Below are 21,204 nucleotides of genomic sequence, written 5' to 3'. Positions count from 1 at the left end.
TACCAAATGGAAAAAAATATACTAGCAATAAGCATGGATTTGATCCCTTGGTCAGGAAGATCCCCTGGAGAAGGAAATGGCAACCTACTTCAGCGTTCTTGCCTCAAAAACCCTATGAACAGAGGAGCTTTGTGGGCTACAGTCCATGGGGTTGCAAAGACTCCGACAGGACTGAGTGACTAAATAACTACAATTATATTGGTCAATTTTTTGAAAAAAGTTAGACTAACTTATACATACATATTATACTGGTTTACAAAAATAATGAATATTTACATTTGCATTATAAAGTTAATACAAAATAATGAATAACAACTATTATTCAAAATAATATTAGTTATGTTCCACAAATTATCAATAACTTTGTCAAAACTGATCACATTGTAAGTGTCACAGATAAAACTGCTTGATTTTTTAATTTTTCTTGGCTCATAGATGGTCAATAAAGATATTCTGTCAATTTTAATTATAGAATTTTTTAAATAAAAACAAACAAACAGTGATAATAATTGAGGCGTTAAGAAGTGGTCATATTTTCTAAAAATCTTGAAGAGAAAACTGACAGCATTTTGTGATGAAATAAAATTTAGATATGGGGGAAGGGCAGGGATTGAAGATTATTTCATGATTTTAGGACTGAGCACCAAGAAGTTAACATCATCTTCCAGGAGGCTTTAGGTAGAATCAGTCAGGTGGAGTGAGGGAATTAAAGTTTGCTGTTATGCTACCATGTTTGAGATTTTTATTCACCAACCAGATCGAAATCTGTCCAAAGGGACATACTAACTAAATTGAGGAGTGTGGCTTGAGCGGAAGACAGGATTTATCATTAGGATACAGCCATAAAACAGGAGATCAAGTGAGTAAATTTTGATAAAGAGGACCAAGGAGTAAACCCCAAATAACCAACAGTGAAAGTGAAAGTGTTAGTCACTCAGTCGTGTCCGACTCTTTGCAACCCCATGGACTGTAGCCCGCCAGGCTCCTCTGTCCATGGGATTTTCCAGGCAAGAACACTGGAGTGGGTCACCACTTCTTTCTCCAGGGGATCTTCCCCATCCAGGCGTTGAACCCGTGTCTCCTGTGTCTCCTGTGTTGGCAGGCAGATTCTTTACCGCTGCGCCACCTGGGAAGCCCAACCAATAGTGAGAGGTGAGCAAAAGGAGGGGATGGATAGGACATGAGATATGCCACGTAATGAAACGTACCCAGTGATCTGCAAGTTACTTTAAATATTGTGTGCAAGAAGCAAGGGTCAATTCTGTTGGCATGTCATATAAGACGGATACTGATAATTAACCATTGTAGTTAGCATTGCGACCTCAATAATAATAGCCTGAATGGTGTGAATATATAAAAGAACAGGGGGATAAGATGGTACTATAAATATGGGCACTACAAACAGAGACAAATGTATTCAGGGGAGTAGAGAAATGAGGACATTTTTTATGGGAATCACTGAGGGCCTGATAGAATCAGTCCCTATTGATTTAAGCAGATAGGAAAGCTGAAGGCTATAAAGATATGGGGCAGATAAAGTGGGAAGGGCAGTTTTCTGAAGGTGGGACACATACATAGTGGTTTTAAAACCACCTAGCTTTAAAAACCATTCCTAATTTTTAAAGGAATCTCCACACTGTCTTCCATAGGGGTTCTATCAACTTACATTCTCATCAACAGTGCAAAGGTGTTACCTTTCCTCCACATCCCCTCCAGTACTTATTGTTTGTAGTTTTTTAATGATGGCCATTCTGACTTGGGTGAGGTAATGCCCTTATTGTATTTTTGATTTGCATTTCCCTAATAATGAACAGGTCAGTTTTCATTTCAGTCCCAAAGAAAGGCAATGCCAAAGAATGCTCAAGCCACTGCATGATCGCACTCATCTCACATGCTAGTAAAGTAAGGCTCAAAATTCTCAAAAACAGGCTTCAATAGTACATGAACCATGAACTTCCAGATGTGCAAACTGGATTTAGAAAAGGCACAGGAATCAGAGATCAAATTGCCAACATCCATTGGATTATCAAAAAAGCAAAAGAGTTCCAGAAAAACATCTATTTCTGCTTTATTGACTATGCCAAAGCCTTTGACTGTGTGGATCACCACAAACCATGGGAAATTATTCAAGAGATGGGGATACCAGACCACCTGACCTGCCCCCTGAGAAGATCAAGGGCAACAGTTAGAACTGGACATAGAACAATAGGCTTATTCCAATTAGGGAACGGAGTATATCAAGGCTGTATATTATCACCCTGTTTAACTTATATGCAGAGTACATCATGAGAAACGCTAGGCTGGATGAAGCACAAGCCAGAATCAAAATTTCTGGGAGAAATATCAATAACCTTAGATATACCACTGACACCACCTTTATGGCAGAAAGCGACAACCAACCAAAAGGCCTCTTGATGAAAATGAAAGAGGAGATTGAAAATGTTGGCTTAAAACTCAACATTCAGAAAACTAAGATTGTGGCACCCAATCCTATCACTTCATGGCAAATAGATGGAAATAGTGGAAACAGTGACAGAATTTATTTTGGGGGACTCCAAAATCAATCCAGATGGTGACTGAAGCCATGAAATCAAAAGACTCTTGCTTCTTGGAAGAAAAGCTATGATTAACCTAGACAGCATATTAAAAAGCAGAGACATTACTTTGCCAACAAAGGTCTGTCTAGTCAAAGCTATGGTTTTTTCAATAGTCATGTATGAATACAAGAGCTGTACTATAAAAAGAACTGAGCGCTGAAGAATTGATGCTTTTAAACTGTGGTGTTGGAGAAGACTCTTGCAAGTCCTTTGGACTGAAAGGAGATCCCACCAGTCCATCCTAAAGGAAATCAGTCCTGAATATTCACTGGAAGGACTGATGTTGAAGCTCCAATACTTTGGTCACCTGATTTAAAGAACTAACTTATTGGAAAAGACCCTGATCCTGGGAAAGATTGAAGGCAGGAGGAGAAGGGGACAACAGAGGATGAGACAGTTGGATGGCATAACTGACTCAATGGGTATGAGTTTGAGTAAACTCTGGCAGTTGGTGATGGACAGGGAGGCCTGGCGTGCTGCAGTCTATGGGGTCTCACCGTCGGACACGACTGAGTGATTGAACTGAACTGAATAATAAGCAAGACTGAGCATCTTTTCATGTGTTTATTAGCTATCTCTATGTTTTCTTTATGGAAAAATTTCTGTTTAGGTCTTCGACCCATTTTTTTATTGGGCTGTTTATTTTTTTGATGTTGAGCTGTACAAGCTGCTTATACATTCTGGAGATTAATCCTGTCAGTTGTTTCATTTGCAATTATTTTCTCCCATTCTGCTGGCTGTGTTTTGTTTATTGTTTCCTGATATGTGCAGAAGAACATTTAAGTTCCATTTGTTTATTTTTGTTTTTATTTCCATTGCTCTAGGAGATGGGTCAAAGAGGATGTTGCTGTGATTTATGTAAAGAATGTACTGCCTATGTTTTCCTTTAAGAGCTTGATAGTTTCTGACCTTACATCTAGGCCATTCTTTAGCCCATTTTGAGTTTATTTTTGTGTATGGTATTAGGAAGTGTTCTAGAGGAGGAGCCACCTTACTCAGATTATGGATTTTCTGAATCAAACCCCACTAAATCCATAATTTGAAGTAAAAGAATGTGCAATCATATTAAACAATGCAATGACTCAGTTAGCTAAAGAGCGCTAATTTCTTAAACATTCTGAACACAGTCTCCTCCTTTTCTGCTCTGAGGATTTTTCTTATCTTACTACAAAAAGAGTCCAAAGTAACAGGTAAGTAAGAAGGAAAGGATATTAGAAATAGCTATAAGAAACTGCTTATGTTTATGGGTTCATTCTTTTGGATTTCTTATAGCTCTAATGAACTCAAAGATTTCAAGATTTCTCTCCAGAAAATTGAAGTATTTTATTGAATGTCAGTCAGTTCAGTTCAGTCGCTCAATAGTGTCCGACTCTGCGACCCCATGAATCGCAGCACGCCAGGCCTCCCTGTCCATCACAATCCCCCGGAGTTCACTCAGACTCACGTCCATCGAGTCCGTGATGCCATCCAGCCAACTCATCCTTGGTCATCCCCTTATCCTCCTGCCCCCAGTCCCTCCCAGCATCAAAGTCTTTTCCAATGAGTCAACTCTTTGCATGAGGTGGCCAAAGTACTGGAGCTTCAGCTTTAGCATCATTCCTTCCAAAGAAATCCCATGGCTGATCTCCTTCAGAATGGAGGGGTTGGATCTCCTTGCAGTCCAAGGGACTCTCAAGAGTTTTCTCCAACACCACAGTTCAAAAGCATCAATTCTTCAGCACTCAGCCTTCTTCACAGTCCAACTCTCACATCCATACATGACCACAGGAAAAACCATAGCTTTGACTAGACGGACCTTACTTGGCAAAGTAATGTCTCTGCTTTTGAATATGCTATCTAGGTTGGTCATAACTTTTCTTCCAAGGAGTAAGCATCTTTTAATTTCATGGCTGCAGTCACCATCTGCAGTGATTTTGGAGCCCAAAAAATAAAGTCTAACACTGTTTGCACTGTTTCCCCATCTACTTCCCATGAAGTGATGGGATCGGATGGCATGATCTTCATTTTCTGAATGTTGAGCTTTAAGCCAACATTTTCACTCTCCTCTTTCACTTTCATCAAGAGGCTTTTGAGTTCCTCTTCACTTTCTGCCATAAGGGTGGTGTCATCTGCATATCTGAGGTTATTGATATTTCTCCCGGCAATCGATTCCAGCTTGTGTTTCTTCCAGTCCAGCATTTCTTATGATGTACTATGCATATAAGTTAAATAAGCAGGGTGACAATGTACAGCCTTGATGTACTCCTTTTCCTATTTGGAACCAGTCTGTTGTTCCATGTCCAGTTCTAACTGTTTCTTCCTGACCTGCATACAGATTTCTCAAGAGGCAAGTCAGGTGGTCTGGTATTCCCAACTCTCTCAGAATTTTCCACAGTTTATTGTGATCCACACAGTCAAAGGCTTTGGCATAGTCAATAGTATTAGCACATTTTAGGGAAATGCAATGAAATATATGATTGTGTTTGTTCATTTGGCACCTTGTTTATTTGGTAATAATAATTTTGGCCAATTGTTTTGTTAATTTGGTTTGCTTTCTTTCAGCAGGGAGACTTGCAATGCTAGTAAATTATTATTTGAAAGACTGACATTAAGTTTTGTTCTATGGCCACTAGAGACTTGGAAACATAATTGTTTTAAATAGCCATGCTATTTCAAATTGAGATGACCACTAAAGAAATGGCATAGAGTTCCTTTAGAGTTCAGTGGAAAAATCAGTTTAAAAAAATCTCTCTCATGTTATAGGCCTTGAATAGATTTAGTTTGGCTTCCAATTAGAAAAAAAAAAAACCTATATATATTTCCTATAAATATCACAGATTTTTCTTTTTTGGGATTCTTTCAATTACAGTCATATAATGAATATATGTTAAATATTTAATTTAAATTATTCTAAATATATTTTCCTATTGTGTTTTATCTCTAGAATGTCTAAAAAAATAATAAGTACTCAGGCAACTGAGGTGCTCTGAGGAGGACAGCATACCAGTAGGGGTGTTCAGGTGTGGGAACTTGCATATTGCATATGAACATGGGAAGTGGGTATTGGTATATCTATTAAAAACAGGAAATACAGAAAAGTGGCCACCAAATTCCTCTGCTGAGCTAGACTTTTACTTCCCAAGAAAATCTAATGTATTACAGATGAAGAAAACAGTAGATTACAGTCTGACAGTGGTTAAGTATATCCTAATTTTCTTCCTTTTTATAGGAACTGATAGTTACAGGATTCCCTAAGAATGTTTCAGAAAAGAAATTTTAAATGCAGTGACAGTATCATACGATATGATGTGACAAAATAGAATAGAATGAAATAGAATAGTGGTTGAGTATATTAGATGTTCACATGGGCATTATGTGAAGAATAGACTATGAGAGGAGAAAGTCAGTCAGCAAACATGTAGAACAAATAAAATTAATGAACAAATATCTTATAAATAGTAAATTAGTATTTCTGATACTTCTGTTACTGACATAACAACATTACAGCCAATGGACTGATTAGCTATACTTTTCTTTTAGATGCAAAAATATTCATAATTCATTTTTATTGTACATGCAGTTGTTTTCAATGTTATAGAATTAGGAGGTAATAAGCAACATTCTTGATGGAGAGAGCTGGACTTTTGATGAGATACCTGGCCAATTACCTCTCTTCACCCATCCATGTCCAGTGCTTTGAAAAACCAATACAGTATTGTAAAGTAAAATAAAGTAATAATAATAATAATAAATAAAAATAAAATAAAATAATACAAAAGAATATAGACTACTGTACAATAGAAAAACTGTCTTTATAATGACATGTTCAGTTCAGTTCAGTCGATCAGTTGTGTCCAACTCTTTGTGGTCCCATGGACTGCAGCACACCAGGCTTTCCTGTCCATCACCTACTCCTGGAGCTTACTCAAATTCATGTGCATAGAGTCAGTGATGCCATCCAACCATCTCATCCTGTCATCCCGTTCTCTTCCTGACTTCAATCTTTCCCAACATCAGGCTTTTCCAATGAGTCAGTTCTTCACATCATGTGGCCAAAGTATTGCAGTTTCAGTTTAAGCAACAATTCTTCCAATGAATATTCAGGACTGATTTCCTTTAGGACTGACTAGTTGGATTGCCTTGCAGTCCAAGGGACTCTCAAGAGAATTCTCCATTCTCAAACCAGGTTTCTAAAAAACATCTCAGTGAGGGGGAGAAAGAGGCATCTGTGAGGATGGCCTTGTCCTGTTTCCTCAATTTCCAAGAGTTGCTCTGGTTTATCTGTTTTAAGTTCTGAGGTTCTGGATTATATTTCACTAGAATAAAAGATTCCTCTGCCCAAGCTATAGCCACCTCTGCCCCTACCATGTAGGGCTATCCAAGATGGGTGGGTCATGGTGGAGAGTTCTGACAAAATGTGGTCCACTGGAGAAGGGAATGGCAAACCACTTCAGTGTTTGTGCCTTGAGAACCCCATGAACAGTATGAAAAGGCAAAATGATAGGATACTTAAAGAGGAACTCCCCAGGTTGGCAGGTGCCCAATATGCTACTGGAGATCAGTGGAGAAATAACTCCAGAAAGAAAGAAGAGACAGAGCCAAACCAAAAACAGCACACAGTAGTGGATGAGACTGGTGATGGAAGCAAAGTCCAATACAGTAAACAACAATATTGCATAGGAACTGGAATGTTAGGTCCATGAATCAAGGCAAATTGGAAGTGGTCAAGCAGGAGATGGCAAGAGTTAACATTGACATTTTAGGAATCAGTGAACTAAAATGGACTGGAATGGGTGAATTTAACTCAGATGACCATTATATCAACTACTGTGAGCAAGAATCCCTAGGAAGAAATGGAGTAGCCATCATGGTCAACAAAAGAGTCCAAAATGCAGTACTTGGATGCAATCTCATAAACGACAGAATAATCTGTTTGTCTCCAAGGCAAAACATTCAATATCATGGTAATCCAAGTCTACACCCCAACCAGTAATGATGAAGAAGCTGAAGTTGAATGGTTCTATGAAGACTTACAAGACATTTTAGAACTAACACCCAAAAAAGATGTCCTTTTCTTTATAGGGGACTGGAATGCAAAAGTAGGAAGTCAAGAAACACCTGAAGTAACAGGCAAATTTGACCTTGGAGTACAGAATGAAGCAGATCAAAGGCTAATAGTTTTACCAAGAAAACACACTGGTTATAGCCAACATCCTCTTCCAACAACTCAAGAGAAGACTACACATGGATATCACCAGATGGTCAATATCCAAATCAGATTGATTATATTCTTTGCAGCCAAAGATGGAGAAGCTCTATACAGTCAGCAAAAAACAAGACTAGGAGCTGACTGTGGCTCAGATCATAACTCCTTATTGCCAAATTCAGACTTAAATTGAAGAAAGTGGGCAAAACCACTAGACCATTCAGGTATGACCTAAATCAAACCCCTTACAATTACACAGTGGAAGTGAGAAATAGATTTAAGAGACTAGATCTGATAGTCAGAGTGCCTGATGAACTATGGAAGGAGGTTTGTGACATTGTACAGGAGAAAGGGATCAAGACCATCCCCATGGAAAAGAAATGAAAAAAAGCAAAATGGCTGTCTGAGGAGGCCTTACAAATAGCTATGAAAAGAAGAGAAGTGAAAAGCAAAGGAGAAAAGGAAAGATATAAGCATCTGAATGCAGAGTTCCAAAGAATAGCAAGAAGAGATCAGAAAGCCTTCCTCAGTGATCAATGCAAAGAAATAGAGGAAAACAACAGAATGGGAAAGACTAGAGATCTCTTCAAGAAAATTAGAGATACCAAGGGAACATTTCATGCAAAGTTGGGCTTGATAAAGGACAGAAATGGTATGGACCTAACAGAAGCAGAAGATATTAAGAAGCTGTGGCAAGAATACACAGAAGAACTGCACAAAAAAGATCTTCACAACCAAGATAATCACGATGGTATGATCACTCACCTAGAGCCAGACATCCTGGAAGGTGAAGTAAAGTGGACCTTAAAAAGCATCACTATGAACAAAGCTAGTGGAGGTGATAGAATTCCAGTTGAGCTCTTTCAAATCCTGAAAGATGATGCTGTGAACATGCTGCACTCAATATGCCAGCAAATTTGGAAAACTCAGCAGTGGCCACAGGACTGGAAAAGGTCAGTTTTCATTCCAATCTCAAAGAAAGGCAATGTCAAAGAATGCTCAAACTACTGCACAGTTGCACTCATCTCACATGCTAGTAAGTAATGCTCAAAATTCTCCAAGCCAGGCTTCAGCAATACATGAACCATGAAATTCCAGATGTTCAAGCTGGTTTTAGAAAAGGCAGAGAAACCAGAGATCAGATTGCCAACATCTGTTGCATTGTCAAAAAGCAAAAAAGTTCCAGAAAAATGTCTACTTATGCTATATTGACTATGTCAAAGCCTTTGACTGTGTGGACCACAACAAACCATGGAAATTTCTAAAAGAGATGGGAATACCAGACCACCTGACCTCCCTCCTGAGAAATCTGTATGCAGTTCAGGAATTAACCGTTAGAAATAGACATGGGACAAAAGACTGGTTCCAATTAGGGAAAGGAGTATATATCAAGGCTGTGTATTGTCACCCTGCTTATTTAATTTATATGCACAGTACATCAGGAGAAATGCTGGGCTCACTGAAGCACAAGCTGGAATCAAGATTGCCGGGAGAAATATCAATAACCTCAGATATGCAGATGACACCACCCTTATGGCAAAAATTGAAGAAGAACTAAAGAGTCTCTTGAGAAAAGTGAAAGAGGAGAGTGAAAAATGTTGGCTTAAAGCTCAACATTTAGAAAACTAAGATCATGGCATCTGGTCTCATCACTTCATGGCAAGTAGATGGGGAAATAGTGGAAAGAGTGTCAGACTGTGTTTTTTTGGACTCGAAAATCACTGCAGATGGTGATTGCAGCCATGAAATTAAGAGATGCTTGCTCCTTGGAAGAAAAAAATATGACCAACCTAGACAGCATATTCAAAAGCAAAGACATTACTTTGCCAACAAAGGTCCATCTAGTCAAGGGCTATGTTTTTTCCAGTAGTCCTGCATGTATGTGAAGTTGGACTATTAAGAAAGCTGAGCACCAAAAAATTAATGCTTTTGAACTATGATTTTAGAGAAGACTCTTGAGAGTCCCTTGGACTGCAAGGATATCCAACCAGTCCATCCTAAAGGAGATCAGTCCTGAATATTCATTGGAAGGACTGATGCTGAAGCTGAAACTCCAATACACTGTCCATTGGATGTGAAGAACTGACTCATTTGAAAAGACCCTTATGCTGTGAAACATGGAAGGCAGGGTGAGTAGGGGACAGCAGAGGATGAGATGGTTGGCTGGCATCACGGACTGTATGGACATGAGTTTGAGTGAAGTCTGGGAGTTGGTGATGAACAAGGAGGCCTGGCATGCTACAGCCCATGGGATTGTACAGAGTCAGACATGACTGAGCAACTGACCTGAACTAAGAATAAAAGATGGCCATACAAAAATATTTTTAGACTTTTGCCTTCTCTATGGTCTGCTTTGTTGTCTTTTTAAGGTATAGTAGCTGGATTGATTCTTTTATTTGCCTGAGTTTCTTTTAAAACTGTGATTCCTGGATCTTACCCACAATCCTATTGCCTCAGAAACTCTAAGGAATTTGTAGCTTCATACATAAATCCCAAACGGTAATGAAAACAAAGTTGGTTACATGCCTCTACCACCATTTCTCTTTCTCATAGGAGGAAATCAGTGTCTTGTTTGAGGAAGTGTTCTTTGATCTACATAGGTGTCAAAATGGACTAAAATGTCTCTTAAGAATTCCTTTCACTCTGCAGCTGACTGGCCACTGTCCCAAGATGGCTGCACAGTGGTGCCCGGGAACATGTTCAGGCTGCTGAGATGGGCTCTGCATGGCTGGTAACAGCCAGGCTGAGCCAAGGTCCAGCAAAAGAAAGGCCTCTGCGTGCCCCACAGCCAGGATTAGGCCTTGTGGTGGTGGCGCCAGGGAATGCTCCTGCTGGGCCCAGCCTCTCTCTCAATTTAGGATGGCAGTGGGTCTGCGCCCCTGGTTCCCAGGCCATGGTGCTGAGGTATCTCGAAGTGTGTCTGCTGGAGGATACAGGTGTAGGTAAATCAAGTATTGTGTAGTGGTTTGTTGAAGACAGGTTTGATCCAAACATCAACCCAACAATAGGACCATCTTTTATGACCAAGACTGTCCAGTACCAAAATGAGCTACATAAATCCTTCATCTAGGGTACAGCTGTACGAGAACAATTTCCTGCCTTAGCGCCAATGTACTACCAAGGCTTGGCTGCAGCTATAATTATTTATGACATCACGAAATATTTTCAACATTAAAGAATTGAGTAAAAGAGCTTCAGCAGCATGGCCCACCCAACATTGTAGTTGTCATTGTGGGAAATAAGTGTGAACTTATCCAGGTAAGAGAGGTCATGGAGAGAGATGCCAAGGACTACGCCAACTACATCCATGCAGTCCTTTTATGGACCAGCACGAAGAACAAGATAAACATAAATGGACTCTTTATATAAATTAGTCAAAGAATTCCATCCACTGATGCCCGCCTGCCTTCTGGTGGAAAGGGCTTCAAACTCTACAGAGCCTTTGGAGTCTAGGCAGAGCTGCTGCTGACTGGGCCTCTGCCCTGGGGCTCCCAGACGAAGTAGCTGGTCCTGACAGGCCGCGGGAGGGCTGGGCCCTGCCTCCAGGGGTCGCCTGCCAGACTTGGATCTTTTTTGGGCATCTGGGATTCACAGGTATTAACTGGTTCCGTCTCCTCTTCAGAGACTGCAGCAGTAATACGTCAGTCTGTGGACTTGTGTCCTGTAAAGGATCTCTGTGTACACAGGGACCTCGTCGTTGGCTCCTGATGTTGCTGAGAAGGAATGTACAGTTGTGTGAATGGTAGGATGAGATCACTGAGTAGCTTTGTAGTCAAGATTCTATGTCACATTTGTAAAGGAAATGTTGGCACTTTCATGGTTCTTGAGGGAAAAAAAGTCCTTGTGGATACACTCCTTCCCTTGTTTTCCCATTAACCATTGCCACTGCTAGAGGAAGTGATAGCATTTAGAATGTATGCAGTTACCACACTGGAGAGATAGCAGTTAGGATTGTCTGAAGCTGAGGTGGGTTGTTTCTGAGGCTGATGGAGAGGCACCCACCCACGCCGTCTCTGACACAATCTCCTTTGGGCACAGCAGCCCAGGACCCTGTCGCACGGGTATCCCCAGGCATATCACTGGCACCTTTTTAAGTAAGCTCTGACAATCAAGATGGTGATGGTAGAGAGGCTGCCTGGAACATGTTGAATTGCAGATTCAGTTTAAGCTGACTAGCCATGTTTTCCAAAGAGAAAAGAAGCCCAGAAAGTGGGGTAAATGCTGTCCATTTTTAATTTGACCGAGTTGTCTTGGTGGGGGAGGCAGCTATCTGTCGCTTAGCACATGTAAAGTTGTAGTTATATATTTATGAGACCACTGCTTACAGATTATCAATTATGTAAACACATTAATAAATTCTATGCTTCATTAAAAAAGAAAAAAGAATTCCTTCCACGCTGAAACTCATTAATATCACACCCAATGAGTTCATATCTCTGACAGGATAAAATAACTAACTATATAAAAAAGTAGTACTTAATATATCTTTAACAGTATATTTTGTCTCACTTAAAAGATTACAGTAACTAAAAGGTAGAGAAGATCTGCATATTTAACAATATATTTTGGTATTAAAAGGGGGAACTTTTTTTAATATAAATTTATTTATTTTAATTGGAGGTTAATTACTTTACAATATTGTATTGGTTTTGCCATACATAAACATGAATCCACCACAGGTATACACGTGAACTTTTTTTTTTAACTGTCATAATTATTAACTACTTCTAAATAAGATGGCCATCCATTCAAATGCATGGCACAAAATTCTTAGAAAACAAGGTAATACTGGTGGATGTATTTCCTTTATGATCTGGGGTCATGCTAACACAAAAGGAAAAAAATTATGCCATAATGAAATATCTGATTTAATGAAAAAATAATTACCACATATAGCAATCTTTGCTTTTTTTTATATTCCACATAGGAGTGAGATCAAATAGTATTTGTCTTTCTGTAACTTATTTCACTTGTCATAATGCCCTCAAGGTCCATCTATCTTGTCCAAATGACAAGATTTCCTTCTTTATCATGACTGAATAATCCATTTGTACACCAATTCTACATCTTGTTTATCCACTTATCCTTGGTAAATACTTAGGTTATTTCTATATCTTGACTGTTGTGAATAATAATGCAATGAGCATGGGAGTGGATATATCTTTCTAAGATAGTGATTTAATTTCCTTTAGATATATGGCCTGAAGTGGGATTTTTGGATCACATACTAAATATATTTTTAATTTTTTTTTTTTTTTTGGAGGAAACTCCATACTATGTTCCATAAAGGTGGTAGCCTTTCAAGTGCTATTGGTCATTTGCTTGTCTTTTTTTTTTTGGGCGAGGGGAATTCAGTTCCTCTGTCCATTTTTTAAATAGATTTTTTTCTTCCATTGTGTTAGATTTATATATATATATAGATACTAATGCATTAGATATATGATTTGAACATGTCTTATCCCTTCCTTCGGTTACCTTTTCATTTTGTTGATTGTTTCTGTGGTTGTACAGATTTTTAGTTTCATGTAGTCTCATTTATTAATTTTTGCTCTTGCTGTTGTGCTTGTGGTATCATACCCAGAAAAATCAGTGTTGAGAACTAATTGCAAGGAGTTTTCCCCAATGCTTTCTTCTAGGAGCTTTATGGTTTCAAGTCTTGTATGTCTTTGATCCACTGGAAAAAACTATTTGATTTTTATACCAGTCTTATCAGAAATACATTATTAATCTCCTTTTATATTTGAGAAAATGGAGCCTCAGAAAATTTAAGTGACTAAGTCAATGGTAACTGGAAGGATGTGAAGTCCAGATAGCATTGAGTCCCATCATCTTAGCTGTACTGCACTGAGCAATAGAGTGAGAAGAAAAGCCAAACCATGAAGCACAAAGATGAAAAAAAAAAAAAAAACTGATCAGAATATGTCTTCTAATTTTAGTTTCTACACATTTACAAAAACAAAGTAAAATCATATTAAAAATTTAGGGAAAAAAAGCTGTTTGGCTATTTTAAGTATTTGTTGAAATATAGAAAATTCTACAGTTTCAGTTTAAGCTAATATGATATTTAATGAGTAATTTTTTGCTGCACTCAATATGCCAGGAAATTTGAAAAACTCAACAGTGGCCACAGGACTGGAAAAGGTCAGTTTTCATTCCAATCCCAAAGAAAGGCAATGCCAAAGAATGCTTAACTTGAGTTCAGTTCAGTCCCTCAGTCCTGTCCAACTCTCTGCGAACCCATGAATTGCAGCACGCCAGGCCTCCCTGTCCATCACCAACTCCTGCAGTTCACTCAGACTCATGTCCATCGAGTCCGTGATGCCATCCAGCCATCTCATCCTCTATCGTCCCCTTCTCCTCTTGCCACCAATCCCTCCCAGCATCAGAGTCTTTTCCAATGAGTCAACTCTCCACATGAGGTGGCCAAAGTACTGGAGTTTCAGCTTTAGCATCATTCCTTCCAAAGAAATCCCAGGGCTGATCTCCTTCAGAATGGACTGATTGGATCTCCTTGCAGTCCAAGGGACTCTCAAGAGTCTTCTGAAACACCACAGTTCAAAAGCATCAATTTTTTGGTGCTCAGCCTTCTTCACAGTCCAACTGTCACATCCATACATGACTACAGGAAAAACCATAGCCTTGACTAGACGGACCTTAGTCGGCAAAGTAACGTCTCTTCTTTTGAATATGCTATCTAGGTTGGTCATAACTTTTCTTCCAAGGAATAAGCATCTTTTAATTTCATGGCTGCAGTCACCATCTGCAGTGATTTTGGAGCCAAAAAAAATAAAGTCTGACACTGTTTCCATTGTTTCTCCATCTATTTCCCATGAAGTGATGGGATCGGATGGCATGATCTTCATTTTCTGAATGTTGAGCTTTAAGCCAACTTTTTCACTCTCCTCTTTCAGTTTCATCAAGAGGCTTTTGAGTTCCTCTTCACTTTCTGCCATAAGGGTGGTGTCATCTGCATATCTGAGGTTATTGATATTTCTCCTGGCAATCTTGATTCCAGCTTGTGTTTCTTCCAGTCCAGCGTTTCTCATGATGTACTCTGCATAGAAGTTAAATAAGCAGGATAACAATATACAGCCTTGACAAACTCCTTTTCCTATTTGAAACCAGTCTGTTGTTCCATGTCCAGTTCTAACTGTTGCTTCCTGACCTGCATACAGGTTTCTCAAGAGGCAGGTCAGGTGGTCTGGTATTCCCATCTCTCTCAGAATTTTCCACAATTTATTGTGATACATGCAGTCAAAGGCTTTGACATAGTCAATAAAGCAGAAATAGATGTTGTTCTGGAACTCTCTTGCTTTTTCCACGATCCAGCGGATGTTGGCAATTTGGTTTCTTGTTCCCCTGCCTTTTTTAAAACCAGCTTAAACATCAGGAAATTCATGATTCACACATTGCTGAAGCCTGGCTTGGAGAATTTTGAGCATTACTTTACTAGCATGTGAGATGAGTGCAATTGTGTAGTACTTTGAGCATTCTTTGCCATTACCTTTCTTTGGGATTGGAATAAAAACTGAACTTTTCCAGTCCTGTGGCCACTGCTGAGTTTTCCAGATTTGCTGGTATATTGAGTGTAGCACTTTCACAGCATTATCTTTCAGGATTTGAAATAGCTCAATAGGAATTCCATCACCTCCACTAGCTTTGTTTGTAGTGATGCTACAATTGCACTCATCTCACATGCTAGTAAAGTAATGCTTAAAATTCTCCAAGCCAGGCTTCAGCAGTGTGTGAACCGTCAACTTCCTGATGTTCAAGCTGGTTTTAGAAAAGGCAGGGGAACCAGAGATCAAATTGCCAACATCTGCTGGATCGTGGAAAAAGCAAGAGAGTTCCAGAAAAACATCTATTTCTGCTTTACTGACTAGGCCAAAGTCTTTGACTGTGTGGATCACAATAAACTGTGGAAAATTCTGAGAGATGGGAATACCAGACCACCTGACCTGCCTCTTGAGAAATCTGTATGCAGGTCAGGAAGCAATAGTTAGAACTGGACATGGAACAACAGACTGGTTTCAAATAGGAAAAGGAGTTTGTCAAGGCTGTACATTGTCACCCTGCTTATTTAACTTATATGCAGAGTACATCGTGAGAAATGCTGGACTGGAAGAAACAAGCTGGAATCAAGATTGTCGGGAGAAATATCAATAACCTCAGATATGCAGGTGACACCACCCTTATGGCAGAAAGTGAAGAGGAACTCAAAAGCCTCTTGATGAAACTGAAAGAGGAGAGTGAAAAAGTTGGCTTAAAGCTCAACATTCAGACAACAAAGATCATGGCATCTGGTCCCATCACTTCATGGGAAATAGATGGAGAAACAATGGAAACAGTGTCAGACTTTATTTTTCTGGGCTCTAAAATCACTGTAGATGGTGATTGCAGCCATGAAATTAAAAGATGCTTATTCCTTGGAAGAAAAGTTATGACCAACCTAGATAGCATATTCAAAAGAAGAGACGTTACTTTGCTGACTAAGGTCCATCTAGTCAAGGCTATGGTTTTTCCAGTGGTCATGTATGGATGTGAGAGTTGGACTGTGAAGAAGGCTGAACGCTTTTGAACTGTGGTGTTTCAGAAGACTCTTGAGAGTCCCTTGGACTGCAAGGAGACCCAACCAGTCCATTCTGAAGAAGATCAGCCCTGGGATTTCTTTGGAAGGAATGATGCTAAAGCTGAAACTCCAGTACTTTGGCCACCTCATGTGAAGAGTTGACTCATTGGAAAAGATTCTGATGCTGGGAGGGATTCAGGGCAGGAGGAGAAGGGGACGATCGAGGATGAGATGGATGGCATCACTGACTTGATGGACGTGAGTCTGAGTGTACTCCAGGAGTTGGTGATAGATATGGAGGCTGGCGTGCTGTGATTCATGGGGTCGCAAAGGGTCAGACACGACTGAGTGACTGAACTGTACTGAAGTGAAGGTAGTATTCTACTAAGCCTGCGAAATTTCCAAGGTGCTCAGTTGTTGCTATGAATCAAATGGATCTAAGATGTAAAAGAATGTGAGAACAGTGAGTAAGGAGACAGATAGAACCCCAAATGATGGCCCAGATGTATTTCTGCAATTCTGACCTGGCTGTGTTTCACAAATTGCATTTCCACTGTCTCTGCTTTCCTTTCTTTCCTACATTAATGCTGCTTCTTAAATTTATTTTGATATGTGTACATGTTTGAGGGTTCTAGGGAAAGTTCTATTATGCTACTGTTTACAGTTTTATTTGAAAATCATCTGTTTATTCGTTGGTTTCAGTAGAATGAAACGGTCATGTTTCTCACTTTATAGCCATTGCCTTTTAATGTTTCCCTTAGCAAATCTAATATATTCACTTTATATTGTGTTCTTCAATTTTATAGTTCAAATGCATGGCCTTCTGTTACTTCTTTGAGAATAAAAACTCTCAAGACATTTAATATCTATGATTTAGACAGTATCATCATTATTTTAGTGACATAGTAGGAACAAATGAAAGTATCAGAATAGTTACAAAGCAATTTTATATACATAAGAGCACTGAAAGGAGATCATATGGAAATAGCCTAAAATATTAGATCAGTCTCCAGGTTGGCAAGGTTAATATTTTCTGTCCCATGTCTTGTAGGATGAAACAAGTCATTTATCATATATGATAGCTCTAGAAATATTTCAGAACCAGGAAAAACTCTGTAATAGTGAATTTATATCTATAAAGGGAAAATGGAAACAAATCTGTACCTGAAAATAATAGTCTATTAAAATAATGAATGACCATTTGGGGAACTAGACTGAAAGTTTCAAAGACATACATATATAATTTTAGATTTAAAAAGGTGGAAACACAGTATTAATAGTAAAATTGGGTTGCTGAGTAAAAGCACTGAAAATATAAGGTCATTTTAACCTTTTACTCTCAGTGTCTTACCAAGAAGCAGGACTGGTGTTTTCACCCAGAAGGCATCATTGAACCTATTTAAACAGGGCCCCCTCTGCTCTGTTCTCATATAATATATATTCCTTAAACTCCTCTGAATTTACTAGAACAATACTTGTTCTATCTCTTTCCTTAGATCAAACGGAATCAGTACTTTTTTTCTTTTCTCAACAGAAGTCATTATCTTAACTGCGCCCCCCTACCCATGTAGTCCTCCCTTTTATACCTAGACAATTCAATTTACAAGGCTTCCCTGGTTCCAAAACAAGAGACACAGGTTAATCCCCAGGTTGGGAAGACCTTCCGGAGAAGGAAATGGCAACCCACTCTAGTATTCTAGGAAATCCCATGGACAGAGGAACCTGGCAGGCACAGGCCATGGGTCACAAAAATGTAGGACATGACTTAGCAACTAAATAGCAACAACAAAATCCAATTTACACCCAAGTCACTTTTTACACTGAAACAATATAATCACTCCATATTCATACAACAAAACTACTTTTACTAGAAAATACCTAAAGATTTCTTTACAACTTTCAGAAGCATTCAGCACATATTACTTAAGCACCTACTATGAGCCAAAGATAGAAGACATACAAGGGTCACTCTTCTTTTTCTCTTCCTGGTGTTGTGGGATTTTGCTTTACTGTGCATAAGAAAAAGACAGACAGCAGTGTGGAGGGGAATGGCATGAAATGAATAAAGATAGCAGATGGGACCAGAGCTTCTCTCACCCATTTCTATCTTTCACAGTATTTTGAGAAATAGTAAATATATATATATATTATTATTATTACTATTTTTACAGCAGAAATACGTTAAAAAGTTTGGTTTGTCCTGAATGGTAATAACAGAAAGACAACGAGTAATTTGTTAATATGTAAAAATCAGAATATTTTATATAACAATCCATATTTCTAGCTTATCTGGAAAACTTGAAGGCAGCTGGTCCTAGATCCTACAACAAAGGTATTTCCTCATTTCCTCACATGCCTTATTCATCATGCTCAGTTAGGGTTTTCCCCAAACTGCCAGATCAGAAAACCATCAAGACTCTGGACTAAAAATACATATCTCCAGCTCATCCTCTGGAGATTCTGGTTCAATATATTGAGAATAATGGTAGACTCTAAATTTTAATAAGCATCTTATGTGATTCTTTGTAAAAAAAAAGTAGCTGGTGAAATGGTACTGTAGGCATTTCAGTTTGCAGCCCCAAGATGATTAAGAACATGCTATTAACCTCACAATAAGAGTTGGTGATTTCAACACAGTATTAATTTATGGGGGATTAATAAATGTGAGACACAGGAGATGCAGGTTTGATGCCTAGGTAGGGAAGATCACTTGGAAAAGGGCATGACCACCCACTCCAGTATTCTTGCTGGGAAAATCCCGTGGAGAGAGGAGGCTTTATCATGCCATTCCCCTCCACACTGTGTCTGTCTGTTTCTTATGCATAGTAAAGCAAAAGCCCAGAACACCAGGAAGGGAAAGAGAAGAGTGACCCTTGTATGTCTCCTATCTTTGGCTCATAGTAGGGGCTTAAGTAATATTTGCTGAATACTTATGAAAGTTGTAAAGAAATCTTTAGCTATTTTATAGTAAAAGTAGGTTCATTGTATGAATATAAAGTGGTGAGCAACAGTCTGTGGGTTGCAAAGAGTTGGACACAACTGAAGTGACTGTGCATGCATGCATACAAAGCAGTAATGGTAACAGTAAAGATAAACACTATCATTCACTGAGCATTTACTCTCTTCTGAGCATTATGTTAATAGCTAATTCTATACAAACATACTATATTTATACACATACATTATATAATTGACTCTTCACTATGTGCTGATATTAATCCTAGCACCTTAAATATTATTTCAGTGGTGTCAGTACTATTTTTCCCTTATTCAGAAAATGAAAACAAAGCCCAGAAAAAATATATATATACTATATTTTTAATGTTCTACAATTTGTACATATAAATATTGAATCTGAACCTAGGTAATGTGACTTTAGAACTAACAACTCTAAACAAAATCCCTCTGCCCTATTAGTACAATTAAGAAATGATATCACAAGGAATAAATATAAAGGCATAGTGGTTAAAGGTGGATTCATGCTTGTGTGACCTATGAATTCTCGCTGTCTTCAGAGTTTATAATTAATTCGGCAGATATCACTGCAAAATAAGGCATGCTGCAGTCCATGGTTTTGTAAAGAGTCGGATATAACTTAACAACTGAACAACAAAATCATATTATAGACTTTGTCCCAAGAAGATCTAGAAGAAACATATTAGTTATGATAAAACAAAGACACTAAATTTATATGGAAACTATGATTTGATATTGTGTATAAATTCACAAAATACAGAGACTATAGCCCCCTGAAAGTTTTATTACAATAAAGTTAATTATATCCAATTTAAATAGAAAATATATCCATTGTTTTCAAGCATGTAAAAACAATTATTAGACTCATTGCCAAAATACTGAGTTATTGTCTTCAAACTAAATGCACCTTTCTCTATTTCTTCCAGTATTTAGTATTGCGTGGATGTTTAGGATAAACCTTATTTTGCTCTCTTTAATTGTTAGCCCCTCACATTCTTTCTTTCTCTCCCCTCCCCATTCCATCCCAGTCTGGAGGCAGGGAAACTTCTTTATACTTTAAATTAAAATATGTCTCTAGAGTCTGGCTTCTCATGAAGTGTGGGCTACTTTTGAATTATTTTTTTCATGAATATATTGTGCATAATAAATCTGCATACTAAATTGTTTCCCTTAACTGTCTTCTCATAGTCTTACTGTGAGAGAGGAGCTAGGAGGGAAGGTACTAACAGGATAGGAAGTGATGGTCAGCTCCTCCACCAAACAAAAATCCACGTAGTGAGAGCACCCACAGGCCCCACTCCAGATGGATTGATTCTGAGCTTACATTTTCTAGAAAGAAAGAGGATATTGGGGTGGGCAACTAAGTGACTTTCTTGTGCTTCTCTGTAAACTGTCCCACTCTGTCCTGGAAATATCTGTACAATGTTTGCTATTCTGAAGCCATTCTATCAATTTTAGAGATAGAGAACATTTTGTCTAGCTTCTGGAATTTCTATTAGTATTCCTATAGTTGTCTCTGATTTTACTCTCTTTTATGTATGTCTTTATTTTATTGAGAAGCTGAGAAAGCCTGTCAATTGTTTCAAGATAAATCTATCCTCAGTTCAATTCAGTTCAGTCGCTCAGTCGTGTCCGACTCTTTGCAACCCCATGAATCGCAGCACGCCAGGCCTCCCTGTCCATCACCATCCCCCGGAGTTCACTCAGACTCACGTCCATCGAGTCCGTGATGCCATCCAGCCATCTCATCCTCTGTCATCCCCTTCTCCTCCTGCCCCCAATCCCTCCCAGCATCAGAGTCTTTTCCAATGAGTAAACTCTTCACATGAGGTGGCCAAAGTATTGGAGCTTCAGCTTTAGCATCATTCCTTCCACAG

The 21,204-nt window shown here is 38.7% G+C and overlaps 1 pseudogene; it reads left to right on the top strand.

The window, feature by feature from the left end:
• Positions 1 to 10,675: 10,675 nt before the first annotated feature.
• Positions 10,676 to 11,251, top strand: LOC120861534 (annotated as a pseudogene).
• The last annotated feature ends 9,953 nt before the right edge of the window (positions 11,252 to 21,204 follow it).

Source organism: Oryx dammah, unplaced genomic scaffold (genome assembly GCF_014754425.2).
Source record: "Oryx dammah isolate SB20612 unplaced genomic scaffold, SCBI_Odam_1.1 HiC_scaffold_1, whole genome shotgun sequence".
Taxonomy (NCBI): domain Eukaryota; kingdom Metazoa; phylum Chordata; class Mammalia; order Artiodactyla; family Bovidae; genus Oryx; species Oryx dammah.
Note: the sequence above shows the minus strand (reverse complement) of the source record. Positions and strands in the feature narration are given on the sequence as shown.